The sequence below is a fragment of the Cryptomeria japonica genome, chromosome 7, assembly GCF_030272615.1.
Source record: "Cryptomeria japonica chromosome 7, Sugi_1.0, whole genome shotgun sequence".
Classification (NCBI taxonomy): Eukaryota; Viridiplantae; Streptophyta; class Pinopsida; order Cupressales; family Cupressaceae; genus Cryptomeria; species Cryptomeria japonica.
The window spans coordinates 418669104-418682936 of record NC_081411.1 but is presented as its reverse complement, the minus strand read 5'-3'; the positions used below and the strand labels follow the sequence as shown (position 1 = coordinate 418682936).

The following is a 13833-nucleotide window of genomic DNA, read 5'->3' as shown; positions in this document are numbered from 1 at the left end:
GAGGACGAGGACAGTGCAATCGATCTAGAGAGCCTTGTTGGACGCTCACATATGACAACAGAGAAGAAGAAGGCTACAAAGATGTCCAAGATGATTCGAGATGGGACTGGATCTAGAAAACTGCAGATAGCTACACCGGCAGCAGACAAATATGAGGGTGAGATCCTAGCAGAGGACTATCATATACAGACTATTGAGTTAGGACCATCCACAGCAGAGCAGACTTTAGATGATGCCACCGACACATTTGAGGCATTGAAGGATAAGTTTAGAGAAGAAGTAGAAAAGAATAGAAAGCTTGAGAGAGAGGTCGGTGCATGGAGAACATATTTCAGTCACATCAATGAACCTTTGGGACGTCAGGATCCAGTTAGATCACCATTGCAGGCATTGCCCCTTCAATCAATCAATGAAGCAGAAAGATTCAGGAATATGGTTCAGCGTACATGTAATTGGATGGATAGATCTCACACGGTGGCCATTGAGTTTATTACAAGGATGTCGAAGATCACCCATCAGGCTATCCAAGTTCTTGAGATAATCCACAGATTGATGGCAACAGTAGCTGCATTTGCCCATACCAAGGACGTTGTCATCCCTGTCTTGAGAGTTATAAGACATACATCTAGAAAAATTTTAGCACAAGAGAGGATCTTAGAAGGTGATTCTCACAGTTTGTTTCAGTGGTCAACCTTACTCCATATAAAGAGTGTTCTCTTTGAGGACATCAGCGTTAGATGTGGTCAAGTTGAGGAGGTGATCAATCCGATCCAGGACAGAGTATTTGAGGTACTTCGTACCATTCTTGGCAGGAGGATCGAGGTCGAGACAGATGTGGATTTACAAGAGTTTGAGGATAGAATCACTATCATCTTTCGCAAGGACGCAGATGTTACAGATGAGCAGTATGATCAGATGTATGCCACCATGCTCCTGATTGATAGAACAAAGGAACTTGAACCTACTTGGGACACAGCTCTTCTAGATGCATTTGATCAAGTTATCCACTTAGAAGAGAGTATCAAGAATCTTCCCGAGATTCCAATCACAGAAATCGAAGGAATTGTGACAAAATTCATTGCATATGCTAAGAAGGAAAATTGGAAAGGGAATAAGATTCTAGATGAAAGGTTGTTACAGATGACATGACATCTTATTTCTCATTGGTTGATACCTCCTAGATTTTTGTGCCGAATTTAATATTTGGCTATGTATTTAATATTGTTCAGTAAAAAGGAGGTCATTTGTAATAAACCCTAATTAGGGTTTAGGTGTCATGATCTTGTCCGTTGATTTGCTTTCGATTTGGACCTTTCATTGTAATTGGGGATGCTATTTATACCCCCATTTTCATTTCATTTGTAATAGTCAGTTAATAGAGAATAGAGTTAAGAGCGAAATAGAGAGATTAGAATTGTAAGCAATTTTTATTTTGTAGCAAGATTGAGTCTTGAAGAGAGAAGTTCAAGCAATTGTTGTATATGATGACTTGGAAATCAATAAAATATTGAAGTTATGGTGTTTTGTTGCAAGTTCCTTGAGTTATCTTCATGGTTGTTGGATGTACTTGAATCACGCTCAATCAAAGTAGTTTGTTAATTAGAAAGACTAAGTGTGAGATTTGATATTTGGTAGGATTCGCAATCCAAACCACTAGCTTCTTGCTGATTGTAAGAACGCCTTGCGTGGTCGACTGGAAAACACCTTGAGTCCTTAACCTTCAAGCATTTTCGTATCTAGGATATGTACCTTCGTAGTAGTGTCCTTGATCTTTGATGCATTGAACATCATTATTACCTTAGAAGATCGCACTAATTTCAGTTGAGTTGTTGTCTCATGGCAAAATTGAAATTGGTTGAGTCTTGCCAAATCTCATTCATGCTAAGTCGTTCATAGGGTTAGGCTAGATTAGACCTCTTAAGCCCTATCTTTTTCCATTTTTTGAAAGTTCTTTTTAGATTAGTGAAATCTTCGAGCTATTGAATCCGTAAGACGCCTTGAAGGAAACAGCAAATCACATCATACCACTAAAAAAGCTTGTCCACACGTGGAGACCCCACTAAAAGAACCTTGGAGTCTATCTAACTGATCCTTTTTGCAGATCTTCAGCAGTTAGAGACTATTTTCTCAAGAGAGGATAAGATGCCTAATGGTATTTTATTCTGTGTATGATTGTGTACAAAATACACGTCAACACATCCCTACCTAAAAGCAATAATATATCTTGTGGGGGGTAAGGACAGACAGATCTGACCATGCGTCAGATCTGGTCTGCCACTATTTAAGAAATTAAGAAAGACTGTCATACGTGTTGCAGTCTATATTAATATTACTCCCAATATTCTGCATTCAATCATTATTAGACTTCCTATATGTGTTGCAGTCTATATTAATATTACTCCCAATATTCTGCATTCAATCATTATTAGACTTCCTATATATTAAGCATACGCATTAAACACATCCCTGTGCATTACTGTTATAAATTTAGTATGACACGTTAATATATACCATATATTTTATGAAGTTATTGGCGAGAAATATATTCTTGATATAATATGCCTGATTATTATTTCTTATGTTTGATTCAATATCATCCTTTTGTGCCATTAATATTTCATTTGGTTAGAGTTTAGCATAACTTACCTGGGTGTTCTATTTCAGAATCCGAATTACTTTTCACTCTTATCTGTGATGACTGGAGTGTCATTGTGCATACAGGTGGATTGAGCCGATATATCATTATAAATGTTGTGGATACTTATGAAATTGATCGAATTCCTATATAAATGTATTTGCACACAGTTACGGTTCTGCTCCTAGTACTTGTGGCTGATTGCTTTTCTGGAATACCGTGCTTATGACCATGCATTTGAGCAATCATATATTTGAGTATAATTTCTGATCGTTCTTCCAGTCTTATCTCCATATGACCATACGATGATTGAAGGAGAGGATATGTCTCAGTATGCTTCTGTGTTTGATCTTGATCTTTGTGCCAATGCGATATGGGTGGATGTTATTCATGCTTTCTTAATCCTTCTTAAAAGGCCTTGGAGAATGGTGGATACACCACCTTCGTTCCCTGTCTTAGCACCCCGCTGTGTATCAAATATATTAATCCCCATTCCCTTACATACCCACCGATGGAGGTGTGATACGAAGAGTTATGCCTTTATCATCACATCTTTTGCAAATAATTAACCAAGCAATCTTAGCCTTAACTAATTACTAATGATCGGATTGCCTTCATAATCTTTAATCGCACCCTTTTTCCTCATTCCTTAGTCCAAGAATCGTATTCAACATGATATTGTGATAACATATCTTGCTTTAATTATATATTTATATATTTATATTTAGTTTCTACGATTATATTATTAATTTATTTTTATTTTAATGAATGATTAATACTACTATTAACATCGATATTTAATTACATAATAAATGATAATTTATTATTATGATGAAGAATCACAAAAACTAGTATTAATTACATCACTAGGATGTGGGGTTATAACAACCCTCTCACTTTAGAGGAAAATCGTGAAGTCTCATAAATGAGACGATTTTCCCATATTATTAAATGTTTTAATTATCGTATTTATTTAATCACAATAATCAAATGTCCAAAGAGGGGTTATGACAGTGTATGTGTATTTATATTTAACACGCTACCCTTGTGTAATAAAAGACGTGTTAATTAAATGTAATCAACTTAATGAAAGGATGTGATTGTTATTATGGAAGAGGACTCTAGAGGGAGATGTGTTGGTTGACATATCCAATGTGCGGGTATATAGTTTGATCCTCTTCACATTTCCAAGATATTGATTATTCATTAAAAGGCAAATCAGATATTATACAAGCAGATCAAATCAACTGTAATCCTTCAGCAGTTAGAAAACATATAAGCAGATCGTGTTCACTCAGTCATATACAAGCAGATTTTAGAGCACATTCCTCAGCAGATCGAGTATATCATCTTCAGCAAATTATCTCGAGTAGTTCGGATTATTCTTCTACATATTGTGGTTGATGTTCAACAGATTGTTAACTTGTCACCAAGTCGTGATCTTCATACAAGGCGTATAGAATCGATATTGCATTGATTGATTCTAGATTGAATTAGCTTATTGTATAGCTTCAAGTGTGAAGCCTTTGTAAGGACATTTGCTAATGTATTACAAGAGATTAATTGTTGGGTTTTTCACCTTCAAGAGGAAGGTTTTCCCAGGATATATTCTGTGCATTTGTGTTTAATTTACTGTCTATCTAATCTGATCATAAAACTTAACATGGTATCAAAGCCACGGTGAAAGAAGATCGTGATCAGATTCTCTACAACTCAGTTTTCTCTTCTCTCTCCCTCCTTCGAGAAATATCCTCTTAAGTCTCAAAAATGGTCAACGACCTTAAAGTTGAAGATAACTCCAATGGTTTTCTTTTCATATCAGCATTATCAACCAATGTTCCTACAGACAGTGATACATGGTTAATTGATAGTGGTGCCTCTCGACATATCATCGGTTATTGGGAACACCTTTTTGATCTAGTGGAGAAAGAGTCACATCTCCAAGTTATTATTGGGGATGATGCACGCTATGCTGTAAGACGAGTTGGTGCTACATCTCTAAACCTTCAATCTGGAGTTTCTCTACACCTAAGTGATGTATTGTTCGTGCCAGGAATCAAGAGAAACCTTGTGTCTATTTCAGCCTTGGAAGATAAGGGCTATCAAATTGCATTTTCTGAAGGAAGAGTTCTTGCTTGGCCTAAGAACTCCAGCATCAAGATTGCTTGTGTGATCGGAAATCGACATGAGAGTTTATACAAACTCTCCACTTTCCCTGTTCAAGCTCTTATTCATGATTCTTCCAGTTCCAACGAACTCTGGCACAAAAGCCTTGGACATCCTCACTATAGGGCTCTTCCATCATTGGAGAAGATGGTAAAAGGTATTCCTAAACTTATTCATGTAAATGATGGTACTTGTAAAGGTTGTGCTATGGGCAAAAATATTAAAAGTCCTTTTCATAGCAGTGAAAGTAGGTCTGAAGAAATACTAGATCTTGTACATTTAGATTTATGTGGTCCAATGTCAGTTCCATCCCTAAGTGGATGTTTGTATTATGTAACTTTTATAGATGACTACTCTAGGAAGACTTGGATTTATTTCTTAAGATCTAAAGAGTCTGATGAAGTCCTAAGTAGGTTTAAAGTGTTTAAAGCTCTTGTAGAAAATTTATCTAGAAAGAAAATTAAAATTTTAAGGTCTGATAATGGAGGTGAGTACACCTCGGGTAGCTTTTGTGATTTTTGTATTGAGGCAGGGACCAAGAGGGAGTTCTGTGTTCCTTACAACCCTCAACAAAATGGGGTTGCTGAAAGGAAGAACAAATCTATTGTTGAAGCTGTAAAAGATATGATTCATGATGAAGACCTTCAGATTTTTCTATGGGTAGAAGCCTCTAGAACAACAGTGTATGTTCAAAATAGATGTCCTCATTGGATATTACAAAATATGACTCCTACAGAAATCCTTTTCAGGTATCAAGCCTGATATCAGCCACTTGAGAATGTTTGGTTGTCCTGTGTATGTTCATATTCCCAAGGACAAGAGAACCAAGTTGGAACCTTCTGGCAAGTGAGGAATATTTGTGGGCTACAATGAAACCTCCAAAGCCTACTGTATTTACATTCCTGGTCAGAAGCAAGTAGAAGTTAGCAGGGATGTCACATTTGAGGAAGATGCTGCATTCAGGAAATCAAAGGGCTCATGCATGGAGATAGATGATGAGACCCCTCAAGACATGGATGTTGATCATGCTTCTGAGATTTAGAGGGAGACTATAGAACCTGATATGAGTAATGACCCAATTGAACCTTTGGATCCCATTGATGGGCCTAGAGATATTGTTGTGTCTCAAAAGAGACCTCTTTGGGCGCGAAACACTATGGAGGAAGCATAATAGTTTGCCGCTCCTAGAGGCACATTCAGAGAAAGCAAAAAACCTCAAAGATTTTCTGGTTATGTTGCATTAATGTGTAAGCTTATTGAGTCTGAACCTTCTAGTGTAGAGGAAGCCGCAAAACAACAAGTTTGGAAAGATGCAATGGATGAGGAGTATCAATCCATTCTCAAGAACAATGTGTGGGATATTGTGCCTAGACCAAAAGGGAAGTCTGTTGTATCTTCCAAGTGGTTGTACAAGATAAAACATGCAGTTGATGGTAGCATTGAAAAGTACAAGGTTAGATTTGTGGTTCGTGGCCTCTCTCAACAAGAGGGAATAGACTACGAAGAAACATTTGCTCTTGTTGCTCACTATACTTCCATTAGAACCATCATTGCCATTGCAGCAACTAAGGGATGAAGTTGCATCAGATGGATGTGAAGACTACCTTTCTCAATGGTGTGATTGAAGAAGTCTACATCGAGCAACCTGAGGGGTTCGTGATTCATGGGAAAGAGTCTCACGTGTGTAGATCGAAGAACGCCCTATATGGTCTTAAACAGGCTCCTCGGGCTTGGTATGAAAGAATTGACAGATACTTAGTGGGTTTGGGTTTCTGCAAGAATGATGCTGATCAAAACCTTTACTTCAAGGTATTCAATGGTGATATGTTGATCTTGGTACTTTATGTTGATGACCTATTTGTTACCGGAGAAGATCATCTCATTGATAGATGTAAGGAGTTGACTTCCAAATTCGAGATGAAGGACTTAGGACTTATGCACTTCTTTCTAGGGTTGGAAGTTTGGCAAAGGCCCAATGGGATTATCCTAAGTCAAGGAAAATACACCATCGATATCTTGAAGAGATTTGGAATGACAGATTGTAAATCTATGTCCACACCAATGTAAACTAACTTGAAGAAATTGAGGGAAGTTGCAGCTAGTTCAGGTCTTGTGGACCCTACTATGTACAGACAATTGATTGGGGTCCTTGATGTATCTAGTTAACACTAGACTAGATATTTGCTATGCAGTGAGTGCACTTAGCCAGTTCATGAGTGAACCTAGAAATATACATCTAGTTGCAACCAAGCATATTTTGAGATACTTGCATGGCACAGTTGAATATGGTTTGAAATACTCTTCCAGTGTGGACCTGATTCATGAAGGATATTCTGATTTTGATTGGGCAGGAAGTGTTACTAATCGGAAGAGCACCTCTGGTTGTTGTTTTAGCTTGGGATCTGCTATTATTTCCTGGTGTAGTAGGAAGCAGTCTTCAGTAGCTCTGAGCATTGCAGAGGCAGAATACATTGCAGCATGTGTGGCAACTTGCGAAGCAGTTTGGCTTCATAAGCTCCTTGTAGGATTGTTTGGACAATCATTGGAGCCTGCTACCATACATTGTGATAACCAAAGCTGTGTGAAGCTTTCAGTCAATCTAGTATTTCATGATAGAACGAAGCATGTAGAGATTCAATACCACTATATCAGAGATATGGTACAAAAGAATGCTGTTCAGTTGAGATACATTTGTACTGAGGAACAGACGGTTGACATTTTCACCAAGCCTCTTGCGAAAGTGAAATTTGTGCATTTTCGAGACAAGCTTGGAATTGTGGAGAATGAAGCCCTTGTTGAGAGGGAGTCTTAGCATCAGTGATTACTTGATGTGTATTATAATGCATTCTTCTCTGTGAGAGAAGTTTGAGGTGCAAGCCCTTGTCATGCATTCTTCTTTGTGAGAGAAGTTTGAGGTATTAACCCTTGTTGAGTTTTCTTCTCTGTGAGAGAAGTTTGAGGTTTCAGCCCTTATTATGCATGCTTTTTTGTGAGAGAAGTTTGAGGTATCACCCCTTGTTGTGCATTCTTCTTTGTGAGAGAAGATTGAGGTTCCAACCCTTGTTCCACCCTCTGCGAGTAGGTATGGTGGATGTCATGTGAGAGACTCCATGACTTAGCATTTGTGTGTATTCATCCTCTGGGAGTAGCCATGAGGGATGTGACTATGTAACTTAGGTGTCGAGAAGGATTCCTCCCTAGCTAAGAGGGAGTATTGATGTAGAGCTTCGGTTGGACTCATCAGGTTCGACTTAGCCATTAAATGTGTGAATGGCTATCGATTTTATAATATGTATGTGTATTTATATTTAATAGGCTACCCTTGTATAATAAAAGACCTGTTAATTTAATGTAATCAACTTAACAAAAGGACGTGATTGTTATTAAGGAAGATGACTCTAGAGGGAGACGTGTTGGTTGACATATCCAATGTGTGGGTATATAGTTCGATCCTCTTCACACTTCCAAGATATCAATTATTCATTAAAAGGCAGATCAGATATTATACAAGCAGATCGAATCAACTATCCTTCAGCAGTTAGAAAACATATAAGCAGATCGTGCTCACTCAGTCAGATACAAGCAGATTGTAGAGCACATTCCTCAGTAGATCGAGTATATCATCTTCAACAAATTATCTCCAGCAGTTCGAATTATTCTTCTACATATTGTGGTTGATGTTCAACAGATTGTTAACTTGTCACCAAGTCGTGATCTTCATTCAAGGCGTATAGAATCGATATTGCATTGATTGACTCTAGATTGAATCACCTTATTGTATAGCTTCAAGTGTGAAGCCTTTGTAAGGACATTTGCTAATATATTACAAGAGATTAATTGTTGGGTTTTTCACCTTCAAGAGGAAGGTTTTCCCAGGATATATTCTGTGCATTTGTGTTTAATTTACTGTCTATCTAATCTGATCATAAAACTTAACAAAAGGGAGAGAGAGCATTTTTTATATATATATTTCTTCTCTTTATGATATCGACATGTATACATATATAAGTGGAGAAACATGTCATGAGGGGACATGTCTCCACAATGTGGAGCCATGTCCGTTCATGACATGGCCCTCTGTCAAACAATACAACATTTGCCAAAGGGTGCTTTCAAGAGGCCTGATCCTCAATCGGTTTAGTTAACATAAAAACCAAAAACAATATTATGAAAGCCGCTGATATGCTGTGCATTACATTTGATCATTACTTGATCTAGGTATGTTTGATATAATAAATACAATCATTTCTTGATCTGTTATATATAAAACAATGTTGCCGTCAATGATCATTGCTCGAAACATGGCAAGAGAAGATGAAATAGAATCTGATTACATAGATTAATATACTTGTATCTGTATAGTATTTCGATCAAATACAAGGATGATGGTTTTACAAAGCTTTTGAAATAATTATTCTTATAGGCACAAGAAATGTGTATGTGTATGTATGTCGGTTCATATAGTGGACTGACATACACATACATACTTATATATATATATATATATATCTATATATATATATATATCTATATATATATATATATATGCATCGACACTCCCTCTTAGCTGGGGAAGATAATCAAGTATATATCAATGGAGATATCACCTTACTCATGATATCAGAGGATGTTTCAAGAAGATCAAGTCACATGACATTCTTCACATATACATCCAAGTTATGGTATGTGCACTGACATCACGTCTCATGATGTCTACCATAACAGGTCATGACATTTCCATGGATATTACGTTGCATAATATCCACCATGATTATCTCATAAGGAGCATAATGATATTCAACTGATATCAAGGCTCATGATATCTATCAATAAGTCCAAGATATACTAACTATCATGACATGTCCATAAATATCAAGTCACATGATATTCATCATGATAGTGAATTAATCATTGTAAAGTCGTCACCTTACAATGTTAGATACAAGTGTTCATTATTTGAAAGATCGTCACCTTTCAATAATGTACACAGGGTAGGCCCACAAGTCATAGAGTCACACATATGACAAAAGAGTTTACACATTAAACATCTTTATTTATATTAATACAAATAAACAATTTTGAGATTCAATCTCAATAACTTACATTTCAACCATACCAAGTTTCTTCCTAAAGTGTTCAACTTTTACTTTGGGGAGAGGCTTGGTGAGAATGTCTGCTGTTTGATTGCTCTTATTAATATACTCCAACTGGATCACATTCCTTTCTACCATGTCTCTCACATAGTGGTAAGGAATCTCTATATGTTTCGATCTATCATGGAATATTGGATTTACAGACAGTTTGATGCAACTTTGATTGTCACAATGGATGATAGTAGGTTTCAGAGGCTCACCAAATAATCCCACAAGCAATTTTCCGAGCCATACTGCTTCTCTTGCTCCCAAAGATGCTGCAATATATTCGGCTTCTATTGAGCTTTGAGCTATTGAAAACTGTTTTCTGGATAACCAAGAAATCATAGCTAATCCCAAATTGAAGCAACACCCTGATGTGCTTTTTCGAACATTTTAATATTTGAGACCATATCCAACAGTACCTTGAAGGTACCTCAATATATGCTTCGCAGCAACAAGATGTATCTCTCGAGGTTCACACATAAACTAGCTCAAAGCATTCACTGCATAGCAAATATCCGGTCGAGTGTTAACCAGGTACATCAGTGATCCAATTATCTGTGTGTAAAGAGTAGGATCTGCAAGTCCGGATTCTGCTGCTGCTTCCTTTAGTTTATGTAAGTTGGTTTCCATGGGTGTCGACATTGGTCTGCAGTTCCACATCCCAAATCTCTTAAGAATATCAATAGTGTATTTCCCTTGATTTAGAAAAATACTATTTGATTTTTGCCAAACTTCCAATCCAAGGAAGTAATGTAAACTGCCCAAGTCTTTCATATCAAATTCTGATGCCAGGTCCTTCTTACATTGAACAATAAGGTGATCTTCTCCTGTAATTAGCAGATCATCAACATATAGGATTAGTATCAACATATCACCATTAATTATTTTAAAGTAAAGATTTGGATTTGCATCATTCTTGGAGAATCCTAGACCCAATATATAGCTGTTGATCCTCTCATACCAAACTCGGGGAGCCTGTTTAAGTCCATATAAGGCTTTCTTCAGTTGCACACATGTGAAGCTGCATCATGAATCACAAGACCTTCAGGTTGTTCTAGATAGACTTCTTCTTCAATAGTCCCATTCAAGAATGTAGTTTTCACATCCATCTGATGGATCTTCTAGCCTTTAGCTGCTGCAATAGCTATGACTGCTCTAACGGAGGTATACCGGGCAACAGGTGCAAATGTCTCTTCATAATCAATACCTTCCTTCCATGAGAATCCTCTGGCAACAAAATGTGCTTTATGTTTCTCTATATTGCCATCTGCAGCATGTTTAATTTTGAAGAGCCACTTGGACGAGACAACAGATTTCACTTTTGGTCTAGGAACTATGTCTCTTTCAAACCCTTTGAACCACGATCCTCTAGTTGCTCCCTCTGTCACGGAAGCATACTCTGCTCACTAGGTTCCAATCATGGAAAATACCTTGCCCATGGTTGCTTCTGATGGATTTTTAGACTCCCTCTGAATGTTATTTCCTCCTCTTCGAAGAAACGCCTTTAGCCACCAACTCAATCTTATGACAGCTAGCATCAAGTTCTTCCTTCCTTGAATGCAATCTCTTATGCTTCTTGATCCGTCCTGAAAGCGTCTCAAAGAGATTAATAATAGTTCATCTAATGAAGCATACATAATTCACTATCAGAGTTATAGCATGAAATACTTATCTCATTTATTCTAATATACACTGGAACAACTTACTTATCACCTTTCTTCTAACATCATGTGCATTTGCAGCCATATTTGGCACCTCCAAAAGTAATTCAAGATTAATATGCATGGGGTAAGGCATTTTCCTCTACCACTCAAGTTATACCAATACTGTGAACTTGGCAAGTAGACTATGACAGATGCAGCCACCTAATTGATACCAACGGAGCAATAATTCAGGCTCAAGATTTCCAAAGAATCCACTCCGTGGTCTCAGAAGACCATTAGCCGAAGCCATGTGAAAGTAACAATCATATGCATTGTGGACATCGCGATGCTCAACATCTCCATAATGAAGAGCATCTCTAGGCCATTGAACAAAGAAGGCTTGTTCATATTATTCCATAGGTACTGAGAAGGTGTCGAACCACAATAGCTGTTCAAGAATGGAATTAGGTAATTATAACGTTGGTTACTACCGCTTCTACTTCAACAATGACAATTATCAATTTGGTTACAATTATAACTAAAACCGTCAGTGAGACGTGTATGAATGCCATCTACCCAAGTTGCATTTCCCACATCAATCACAGACAAAGCAATTGAGTCGCTCAATCTCCTTCTCAATGGAATTATCAAAGTCCATCAAAATCCCCCACGCCACGTCACCTATCCGAGCTAGGCTCTGTACGACCTTTACCTGCATGCTTAGTCAGGAGCTTTCACAATATATTTGATTAATATCGGGGATTATATCAGCCTCATACATGTCTAGAACCTTGAAAATCTTTTCAGGCGCCTGTCTGCCAGCCGCCACGGCTTCAGTGAAGCAGAGAATTCTAGTTATTGGTTCTTTGGTGATTTCTGCGATATAGGGAGCCCTCAGGTGCGTAAAACCCACAAATATCTAAACGCATAGCGACTACTCTCTTGTAAATAGAAATCGGATGCTGATGTGAAACTGTGATAAGTTGCCTCTTCAGTCATGAAGGTATTTTGCTTGATGGAGTACAGGCAGATTCGCTGATTGAGATTGAGTTCGCTAATTGATGATCTTGGGGCTACTTAGCCCAAAATCGTTCCTTCCAAATGACTCCGCTGTGGGTGGTGCATGATTGGTTTTTGATTCATCATTGCACAATCGCTTGTCCAAAATATTAATCGCCCAAGCTTAGTAATCAAAATCGGTAAGCATCACTTCACCTTAATGCTGTAATGGATCAGCTTGGATGATTCACTTGTATGCAAGCAACATTGGTTTGAATTCAATCAATGAAATGATTGAGTTCAAACTTATAACAATTCCTTTCACAATGCACCAGTGGCTTATATTGAATAGTTTGCATTTGAAAAAAAATCATGACCCTTGCTATTTATTCAACGGCCTCATTTGGATTGGTAAATGTGATTGGGTATTGCTTCGTTGGGAGGCTAATGTGATCTAATCGCCACCCTCATTAATGGCATTTGGGTGCCTTTCATGAATGCTTTGCATCGTTCATTGAATGAACACTTCAATTTGTCTTCTAGCATGCCATATGAAATGTGATACCTCTGAAAATATCCACAACATATTTTAAGTGGTCGCTTCCTAAGTCGCTAGCTCCTCAATTCGCAGATGATGTGCATCAAATATTTGGAATTGCTATTCCTAAATGTAATCGTTGTGTATTTGCATTCACCATCGGAAGCCTCTTCACGATTTGCCAATTTGGATAGGGGCCGATACATCACACGTTGCTCAGCCACTTCGATTCAATGTCACCATATTGAATATCTGACGCTATGTATTGAATGATCAATGCCTCCAGTGAAGTTGCAACACACTAACAATGAAGTCGTAGATGTTGAAATCAGAATCACCACCCTTGTCTAAATGTGAATGCCCTTCGTATTCATGTTTAAATTCCTATGAATGAGCAAGTTTCTGATTGCTGTATAGTTATCTGGATAGTGCCTTTCAGGATCTTCCTTTAAGCTGTAAGGCTATCTCCAAAGGAGCCTGGCTCTGATACCATGTTAAGATAAATTAAATTTAATTCAGACTGATGCAATTCTTACAATATGCAGATTATAATGTACTTATTTCTTCTTTTGATTTCAGGGTATATATTCAGAATTTAATCCTTAACAAATATGAATGTTAATAATGATAATGTATTGATGAGATGCTGATGTACTTCTTTTCTTCAAGTCTGAGATTGCCGATCAAAGGGAGAGAGAACATTATATATATATA

General features: G+C 37.5%; 1 protein-coding gene across 1 annotated transcript in view; it reads left to right on the top strand.

Annotated features, from left to right (window-relative positions):
• Positions 1 to 13833, top strand: part of LOC131033406 (probable cyclic nucleotide-gated ion channel 5) — a 295575-nt gene that overhangs the window by 51535 nt on the left and 230207 nt on the right. The gene's annotated exons all lie outside the window — the stretch shown is intronic.